Below are 9992 nucleotides of genomic sequence, written 5' to 3'. Positions count from 1 at the left end.
TAACACATAAGTATAACTTCCAAAAAAAGAATCACCCATTTTTATTGAGTTTTGAAGGAGATAAGACCGTTTTAAAATGCATGCAAGATTCTGTCAGCAATGCTCTTTTTGCACCATAATCTTGTATCAAGAAATTGAAGGCTCAAAACGTAATATTTTTTAGTGAGACCAGTTGCATTAGAAAGATAACTCATTAAAATAAGTTCTAGAAGAACAATAAACCATTTTGGAGGAATAACCAGAGATATATGGTCGTCCAAATTAGGTTTTACCTACTGTCAAGTGTGCTGTTGCACACTTATTTTGTTCTAAATATTTGAAGGTTCAAAACTTACTCTTTTTATGTGATTCCAGTGGGGATAGAACCCTAACTCACTGAACTTCATTTTAAAAAAAGAAACGTAGCATTTGGACTATTATTTTTGGGAGAAATGGGCGGCATAACTACTAGGTAGTAATCTGCCAGCTCCAAACAACCCCTTTTTTTGGTCAAAAACCCACATGGAAGCACTTTTACCAACTTTTATTGAGTTCTAATGTTTGTAGATCATAGATTAACATCATTTTGAGGACATTTTCATGTCATTGATGTATAATCTCTCATCTTAGATTCTCCAGAAAGTTTATAAAAAGGAGAAAGAAGAAAAGTGTAGAAGATAAGAAATCATATCGAAAGGATAAAGCCACTAGTCCCTTGCCTTTTGCTTGCAGCTTCTTGAAGTTTTGATTGTTCTTCAAGATGATGGAATTTGAAGGGTTTTGGGGAGTGATTTCGGTTGGAGTGGAAGATGAAATGAAGATTTCAAAAGAAATGAGGTTTTTATATGTGTTTTAAATGTGAATAAAAGAGTCGGCCTCTTAAGGACCAAGTCCATAACAATACAATTTTTCTTTTTCTTTTAAACAAAATAAAGCTCATTTGAATTATAACAAAAGTACATTTTATTGAAATATTGATTAAATCGAAGTTCCATATTTTTGGTAAAATTATTTGGACATTCAAATGAGATATTTTAATTTGGACTTTATAATATCAACTTTATTATATTTGGAGAATATTTTTAATGTATTTGGCATTACATATGTTAACTTTATCAGTTACCCGTCGAAACAAGGTTTTCTTAACTATATTTTGGGAACTAAGCCAGATGAATTCTAATCAACATGACTAGATCCTAATAAAATATAATTCTAAATATAGAAACCCTACAAAGGTGCTAACCTGAAGCTACAAAAATGACGGATGTCACAGTCTCCCCATGCCGGAAGAATTTCGTCCCGAAATTTTACTCGTCAGATCCTAGTTTAAGACTCGTTTGAGAACAAGTGGGGATACTTGCTTTTCATAAAATCTTCTCTTTCCCACATGTACTCCGGTCCATGCCTCGAAGTCCAATGAACTTTTATAATTGGGATCTTGCTACGCCTCAACTGCTTGACTTCTTTATTCATGATTTCTATTGGTTTTTCAACGAAGCGTAGATGATCATTAATTTATACATCTTCCAATGGTATGACCAGTGTTTCATCAGTTAAGCACTTTTTGAGGTTTGATACATGAAATGTATCATGAATAACGCTTAACTCTTGTGGCAAATAACCTATATGCCACTGCTCCAATTCTCTCAGATACTTCAAATGGACCAATATATCAGGGACCCAATTTTCCTCTTTCCCAAAACCCATTACTCCTTTCCATGGTGAAACTTTTAAGAGTACTTTATCTCCTTTTTGAAACTCTAATGGTCTCCTCCGATTATCAGCATAACTTTTCTGGCGATATCTTGCCGCCTTGAGTCGATCCTTGATAATTATAATTCTGTCGGTAGTCTCTTGGATAATATAAGGTCTAGTTAACTGCCGATCGCCAATTTCTAGCCAACTGAGTGGAGATCTGCACTTGCGTCTATATAATGCTTCATAAGGCGCACACTGAATACTGGCATGATAGTTGTTATTGTACGCAAATTCAACTAACGGAAGGTGTGTATCCCAATTTCCGTGTACCCAACCCTCCTTGAAGTGATTGCCAAAATCTTGACGTAAATCGACTGTCTCTATCTGAGAGGATGGAAAGAGGTACTCCATGCTGGGTAATGATTTCATTTATGTAAATTTGTGCCAGCTTCTCCGTCTTATAATCTTCTCGGATCAGTAAGAAATGAGCAGATTTCGTCAGTGGATCTACAATTACCCAAATAGCATCATGCCCTTTCCTAGTCCTGGACAACTTAGTTATGAAGTCCATTGATATTTGTTCCCACTTTCATTGGGGAATCTGGGGTTGTTGAAGTAGACCGGATGGTTTTTGGTGTTCAGCCTTGACCATTGCACAAGTTAAACACTTTCTTACATACAGTGCAATGGTTTTCTTCATTCTAGGCCACCAATAGTGTTCCTTAAGATCCTTATACATCTTATCCGCTCCTGGGTGGACTGAGTATTTTGATCGATGGGCTTCATCCAAAATTATGGATTTAAGATTGCCAATCTTAGGTATCCAAACCTTGTCTCCCAAATAATACACTCCATCTGATTTCAGTTGAAACTTAGTCTCTTTGTGGTGTAGGGTCTCATTCTTCCAATTCTCCTTCTTTAATGCTTCCTTTTGATCCTTGAAATTTGTGCCTTCAGATTTGTGTTTACTATTGCTCCCAAAGCCCTCACCCTTGTTGGTTTCACTCTTTCCTTCCTACTTAGAGCATCGGCTACCACATTTGCTTTGTCGGGATGGTACATAATTTCACAGTCGTAATCACTAAGTAGTTCAACCCATCTTCTTTGTCTCATATTTAACATCTTCTAGTTGAGGATGTGTTGAAGGATTTTGTGATCAGTGAACACAGTGCACTTGGTACCATAAAGGTAGTGTCTCCAAATCTTAAGTGCAAATACTATGGCTCCCAATTGTAGCTCATGCGTTGTATAGTTCTTCTCGTGCACTTTGAGTTGCCTTGAGGTATATGCAATGGCCTTATCTTTTTGCATTAGTATGCATCCTAATCCTTGATGTGATGTGTCACAATATACCACAAAGTTTTCCGAACCTCCTAGTAATGATAAAATAGGTGCATTACATAGTTTATTCTTAAGAGTCTTGAATGCCTCTTATTGTTTTTCTCCCCAAACAAACTTCTTGTCTTTTTGAGTTAAAGTTGTGAGTGGTTGCGCAATTTTTGAAAAATTCACAATGAATCGCTGATAGTAGCCTGTCAAACCAAGAAATTGATGAATTTATGTCAGGGTTCTTGGGGCTTCCCATTTCTTAAAGGCCTTAATCTTTGCAGGATCTACCTGAATCCCATTTTCATTAACCACGTGACCAAGAAATTGTACTTCACGAATCCAGAATTCGCGTTTGGAGAACTTTGCATACAATTTCTAGTCCCTAAGTAGTTTTAATATCAATCTTAAGTGTTGCTCATGATCCTTCTTACTTCATGAATAAATTAGTATGTCATTTATGAAGACGATTACAAATTTATCCAAGTATGGTCTGCAAACCCTATTCATCAGATTCATAAAGACCGCTGGTGCATTGCTTAACCCGAATGGCATAACCAAAAATTCGTAATGACCGTACTGGGTCCTAAATGCCGTTTTGGGGGTGTCCTCTTCTCGAATTCTCAGTTGATGATATCCAAATCGTAGATCGATCTTTGAAAAGTATACATCACCTTGAAGTTGAATGAACAAGTCATCGATTCTAGGAAGAGGGCATCTATTCTTGATGGTCAACTTATTAAGTTCCCTATAATCAATGCACATTCGCATTGACCCATATTTTTTTTTAAGAATAGAACCGGTGCACCCCATGGTCAGAAACTAGGTCTTATGAATCTTTTATCCAATAATTCTTAGAGTTGACTTGACAATTCTTGCATTTCTGTTGGGGCCAATCAATATGGTACTTTTGCCACTGGGGCAGCTCCAGGAATTAAGTCGATACCGAATTCGACTTGTCTTGGCGGGGGTAGTCCTGGTAAATCCTTAGGAAATACTTCAGGAAACTCCCGAACCACAGGGAAACTTCAATACATCTTTCTTTGACCTTCTTATCTATAACGTGTGCCAAAAATGCAACATAATTCTTCTTTAAGTACTTCCGCATCTTCATGCATGATACTATCTTAATTTTCCTATCTGACTCGTCTCCTTGAATTATAATTGCTTCACCTCCTTCTTGAGGAATTCGGATAATCTTTTCCGAACAAACTATTTCAGCTCGATTTTTGGATAGCCAATCCATGCCTATTACTATATCAAAACTTCCTAACTCAATCGGAACAAGGTCTATGCTAAAATCCTTGTTGGCTAAACTTAGAGTGCAGTCCATGATTATATCTCTAGCCTTAATTTCTTGACCATTGGCAAATTCTATTATATAAACTTCTTTCAACCTTTGGGGCTTTAAGTTATCTTTAGCTTAAAATATAATGATACAAAACTTCTATCTGCTCCTGAATCAAATAATACCGATGCAAATTCATTATTCAAGAGAAATGTACCTGTAACCACATTGGGATCATGCCTAGCTTCCTTTGCTCCAATCTCAAATGCTCGGCCCCGTGCATGACTTTCTGGGTTTCCTTGATTGGCTGATCGGGCTTGGTTAGCATTTGTTCCTTGTTTTATATTTGGGCAAACGTTTCTTATATGGTCTGGACTCCCACAATCAAAACACAATCGCTTTCGGCAATCCTTTGTGGAATGACCCTTTCTGTGGCATCTTTGATAAATGCTGCAATTCCCCTAGTGCGGATATTTGCATTTCTTGCACTTAGGCTTGCTTCCTTGGTTTACCACCTGGGTCTGAACCCCAAAATTTCCTACTACTTTCCTATTCTTGTCAAATCATCCCCCAGATCTTTGGTTCCCATTTTCTTCCATCTTTCTCTTTCCTTTGGTGAATTCTCTGGACCGAACAACATTATTTGTGAGCTTGGTAGCAATGTCTATTGCCTCCTGAGGGGTCTTTGGGTTTGCTGAGCTGATATTTCCTCGAATCTTTGGAGACAATCCCCAAATATATCTCTCAATTCGAACTACCTCAGGTGTCACCAGATGTGGCACCAAATTTGCTAACTCATGGAATCGAGCAGTATATGCAGCTATGTTTTCCCCTTTCATCTCATGGTTCCATAATTCCCTTTCCAACTTTTGGAGTTCACTTCTTGGACAATATTCGTCCTTAAGTAGTTTCTTGAACTCCTCCCATGAAAGTTGGTTGGCCGTTTCCTGACCCCTAGTCTAAACTAATGTGTTCCACCATGTCCGTGCTCGGCCTTGCAGTAAGCATGCAACATATTCTACCTTATTTGCTTCAGTGCGTTTACTAATATGGAGGACAGATTCCATACTCTCAATCCAGGTTAATAATCCTACGGCTCCCTCTRTTCCATGGAATTCTTTTGGGTTGCAGGATCTGAAGGACTTATAGGTGCATTCCCTGGGTGTTCTAGGCTCAGCATTGGTTGGTTGGTTAGCGTTCAGTCCTACCGCTACCTGGCTGACAATGTCGGGGAGTGCGGCCAAGAGTTGTTCTAACACAAGTCGTGTAACTTCAGGGTTTTCTCTTCTTGGCAACATTTTCTAAGGCCTAAGTCAGAAGGAAATTTCATCATTTTCATGGCAATATCATTGATAATAACTTCTAGTCATTTAAATGATGCAAAGGATATTCATCTTGTGGATAACATTCAAGCATTTACATAATCGAACAGAATAATTTTATATTCAACCATGGTTTGACGTAGATAAGCATTTCTCAAAAGACGTCATAAGTTCATAGTTGTTTACAACCCACCAAAACAAGATCTTAGGTTTCAATGCAAAAAAGTAAATATTCTATCACTAGATATCATTTCTAGAGCAACATCCAACCGATCAACATTCCTAGCATCAGCATCATCATCCCACTCACTTGTACAATCTCTTAATCTCCCGTCTAGCAGCGATGATGGCATCCGAGGTTCTCATCATACGTTGGTGGTGCATTTCCATAACATCGGATAGGTTGTTCAAAATGTGGTGGTGATATCCCAGCCGGGTCTTGTGAGTTTGAGTCTCTAATGCGATTCTCTGCACCCACTCTCGTTCAGCTAGGTTCATGCCCTGAGTGTAAGATACAGGTACTCCTGTCACTATCTGAGAGGTCCTGCTCCCATGCTGTGGTTGGGATGACTCCCCTCTAACTCTAGTGGAATTATCAAAAGTCACCCGCCGAGGTAGTGGAACACTTATCCTAGACGTGACTCTAATCCTTGGACCATGAAAGGTTTGAGGTGGAATATCGGGCACTAGCTCCGATGGGGGCAATATGGATGCAGGTGATGAAGCAGGTGTCTCTCTTGTCGCTGTGTCCTCATGCTCATATGGGTCTACCTCTTCATTGATGGATGAGTTCCTTCTAGATCGGCTAACCACATAACCGGATTCGTCTGTCGAATATTCGTTAGGGGCAGATGATGACATAGTGATATGCGATATTAACAATCTTAATTACGAAATGTACTATCTATAAGTGCTTAGTGTTATAACAAAAGCTTCTAAGCAAGGCTAATGGTGGCAATCAAGTTAGAGCCTCTGGATAGCCAAAGTCTCTGGTTGCATTACCAGAGCCTCTAGTTGCATTACCAGAGGCTCTGGTTGTATTACCAGACTTAGAAAATTTTTGGGTTCTAGTTCATCGGTCCTCTGGTTCAACTTACATACTTAAAAAAGTAATGGATTTCTCGTCCATCGGTCCTCTGGTTCCACATACATATTTAGCAAACCAATTGAATTCTATTTCATCGGCCGCTGGTTCAACATTCATACTTAGAAAAATAATGGATTTCTCGTCCATCGGTCCTCTGGTTCCACATACATACTTAGCAAACCAATGGAATTCTANGCTGGTTCAACATCCATACTTAGAAAAATAATGGATTTCTCGTCCATCGGTTCTCTGGTTCCACATACATACTTAGCAAACCTATGCAATATAAGGATTTTCTAATCCATCGCCTCTGTTCCCTCTAACCAACGCTTCTGGTTCAACATGGACACTTAGCAATATAAGGAGGTTCTAATCCATCGCCTCTGGTCCTTCTAACCAGCGCTTCTGGTTCAACATGGACACTTAGCAATATAAGGAATTTCTAATCCATCGCCTCTGGTCCTTTTAACCAGCGCTTCTGGTTCAACATGGACACTTAGCAATATAAGGAATTTCTAATCCATCGCTTCTGGTCCTTCTAACCAGCGCTTCTGGTCCAACATGGACACTTAGGAATATAAGGAATTTCTAATTCATCGCCTCTGGTTGGTCTAGAGCAATGGATATTCATAATTTATGCAAACACACACATAATCATGCTTATCACAACAATTTCTTAATTGGACATATCTTTAATGCAACCGAATAAGTTCTTCTATTATATGAAAATTAAACATAGGTGATCAGGCATTGTTTAATTGACATATAATAATGTGACACGCTTTGTATATATATATATATATATATATATGTAACTTTTTAAATCACTTGAAAACTATTTTGAAAATATTTGGTTATAGTTTGTGGTTTTTAAGGAAAAAAACGGTCTTTTCTATAACTAAGGCTCTGATACAAAATCTGTCATACCCCGTTAAAGCGGAAACACGAGATATAACAGGTAAGCGAGTCACAACAGCAGATAATAAATAACACCATTCAAGTTTTACAAAATTCGAATTTAACATCCATAACCAAGTTGGAGTTAGAATAATTCTTTACAAAAGATACAAAATGAACTTAATCGGTGTCGTCACATATATGCTCCAAAAACTTCATTTCTTACATATTTCTTGAAAAACATGAAACATAAAACAACGTCAACTACAAAGAGTTGGTGAGTTCACGGTTTTTCATATGCACAAAAATATTTACAATGCATAAATCAATTCTTGCAAACTAATACATAAACTTGCACACGATAAATGTAAATCTATAACGATGTTCAAAACTTGAGACGCTACTGAGCCTTTCCTGAACAATGTGCCCCATTATTTTAAGAACTACCATAATGTGGCCTGCGCTCACTTAGGTACCACGTTTCGTATCAGTACTACTTTAGCGGTGGCCCGTTTGTACACATGAGTAGACTACTAAACATAAGTAATGTGCACCCGTTTTTGGGTGGGAGTGTCAACACAATAGCGGCTATCCACAATTACCACGGCTCGGGTACGTGCCCGAGTTAACTAGTAGCGTTTACGGGAGGGGACTTTTTAAAACATATCCTCTCAAGTACATCAATTTACCATTTATACCATAGTGCAATACAGTCAATTTTTCATGACTTCAACAAATCTTGACTAAACAGTTCTTTAGTCCAACAATTTTACAATAAACAGTATAATTTGGATAACTTCATGCTTTTCCCCCAGTTTAAATAAACAAAAAGCGGTAAAAGTAGGGCCGTTAATACTCACAAGTTTGCTGATGAATATCAAAGAACTTGATGATGTTTGAAGCGCTAAACGTCCACCCTAACCTTCCTAAACAATCCGAAATCCAATAATTAGATCACCTATCGGGTCTCGATAAAGATAAAGTCAAATTATATCTTATGTAATGCCAATGAGTTTTTATGAATTAAAGTTGATACTTTTATCATTTGCTCTAAAAATAGTCCAAAAATTATACATTTTACAATCGAAGTCCTTTGCACATAAAGCTGCCATTTGGACAGAATGTAAATTCTGTTTCTGGAATTTTTGGTTTCACAAATCACTGTCAAAAGGAACCTTTCATAAGTCATTGTGTGTCCAAAATTTTATACCATCAATAAAAGTGAGTTAAACATATTTTTCCCAAAAATCAAAAACTTTGGATGGTTTTGTAAAATGATATAAAAAATAAAATGATACCAATTGATGAGTCCAGATTTCATACAAACATGATATAATCTTCATAGATCATAATGAACATAAAGGTAGAAAGATGATTGTCAAGAAGATGATTAGATTGAGAGAGAGAATATTACAGCACTAATCTTGATCAATCTGCTAATGACGATTGTTAATTACAATTACAAGGAAATCACTATTTATACTAGGAAATTGTAAAGGCTAAACTATTACAAAAACAACTATACTAAGGAGAAACTTGAATACAACATTAAAGCACTAACTTGAACCCAACACACACTGTTCGAGTGACGGCCATTTTGGGGGGTCTAAACTCATCATGTTTCAGTGATTTTAACTTTATTTTAAAGCTAACACATAAGCATAACTTCCAGAAAAAGAATCACCCATTTTTATTGAGTTTGGAAGGAGATAAGACCGTTTTAAAATGCATGAAAGATTCTATCACCAATGCTCTTTTTGCACCATAATCTTGTATCAAGAACATGAAGGCTATAAACGTTATATTTTTTAGTAAGACCAGTTGCATTAGAAAGATAACTCATTAAAATAAGTTCCAGAAGAAAAATAACTCATTTTGGAGGAATAACCAGAGATAAATGATCGTTCAAATTAGGTTTTACCAACTGTCAAGTGTGCTGTTGCACACTTATTTTGTTCTAAACATTTGAAGGTTCAAAACTTACTCTTTTTATATGATTCCAGTGGGGATAGAACCCTAACTTACTGAACTTTATTTTAACAAATGAAACGTAGCATTGGACTATTATTTTTGGGAGAAACGGGCGGCATAACTACTAGGTAATAATTTGTCAGCTCCAAACAACCCCTTTTTTTGTTAAAAACCCACATGCAAGCACTTTTACCAACTTTTCTTGAGTTCTAATTGATGGATCTTAAATTCAGCTTTGATATTGATCTAATACTCTGAATGAACACTAAGACGATTAAAGTGCAGCGGAAACAATAATAAGAACAGAATAGAATAAATAAATCAAGAACACACAGTCAAGATGAGGAAGAAGATGAACACAGGAGAATTGCTTCAAAGGTTTTTCAATTCATTCAATTGAAAATATTGACGATTACAATACAGG

The sequence above is a fragment of the Cynara cardunculus genome (assembly GCF_001531365.2).
Source record: "Cynara cardunculus var. scolymus isolate 2C chromosome LG 17, CcrdV1, whole genome shotgun sequence".
NCBI classification, from domain to species: Eukaryota; Viridiplantae; Streptophyta; class Magnoliopsida; order Asterales; family Asteraceae; genus Cynara; species Cynara cardunculus.
Note: the sequence above shows the minus strand (reverse complement) of the source record.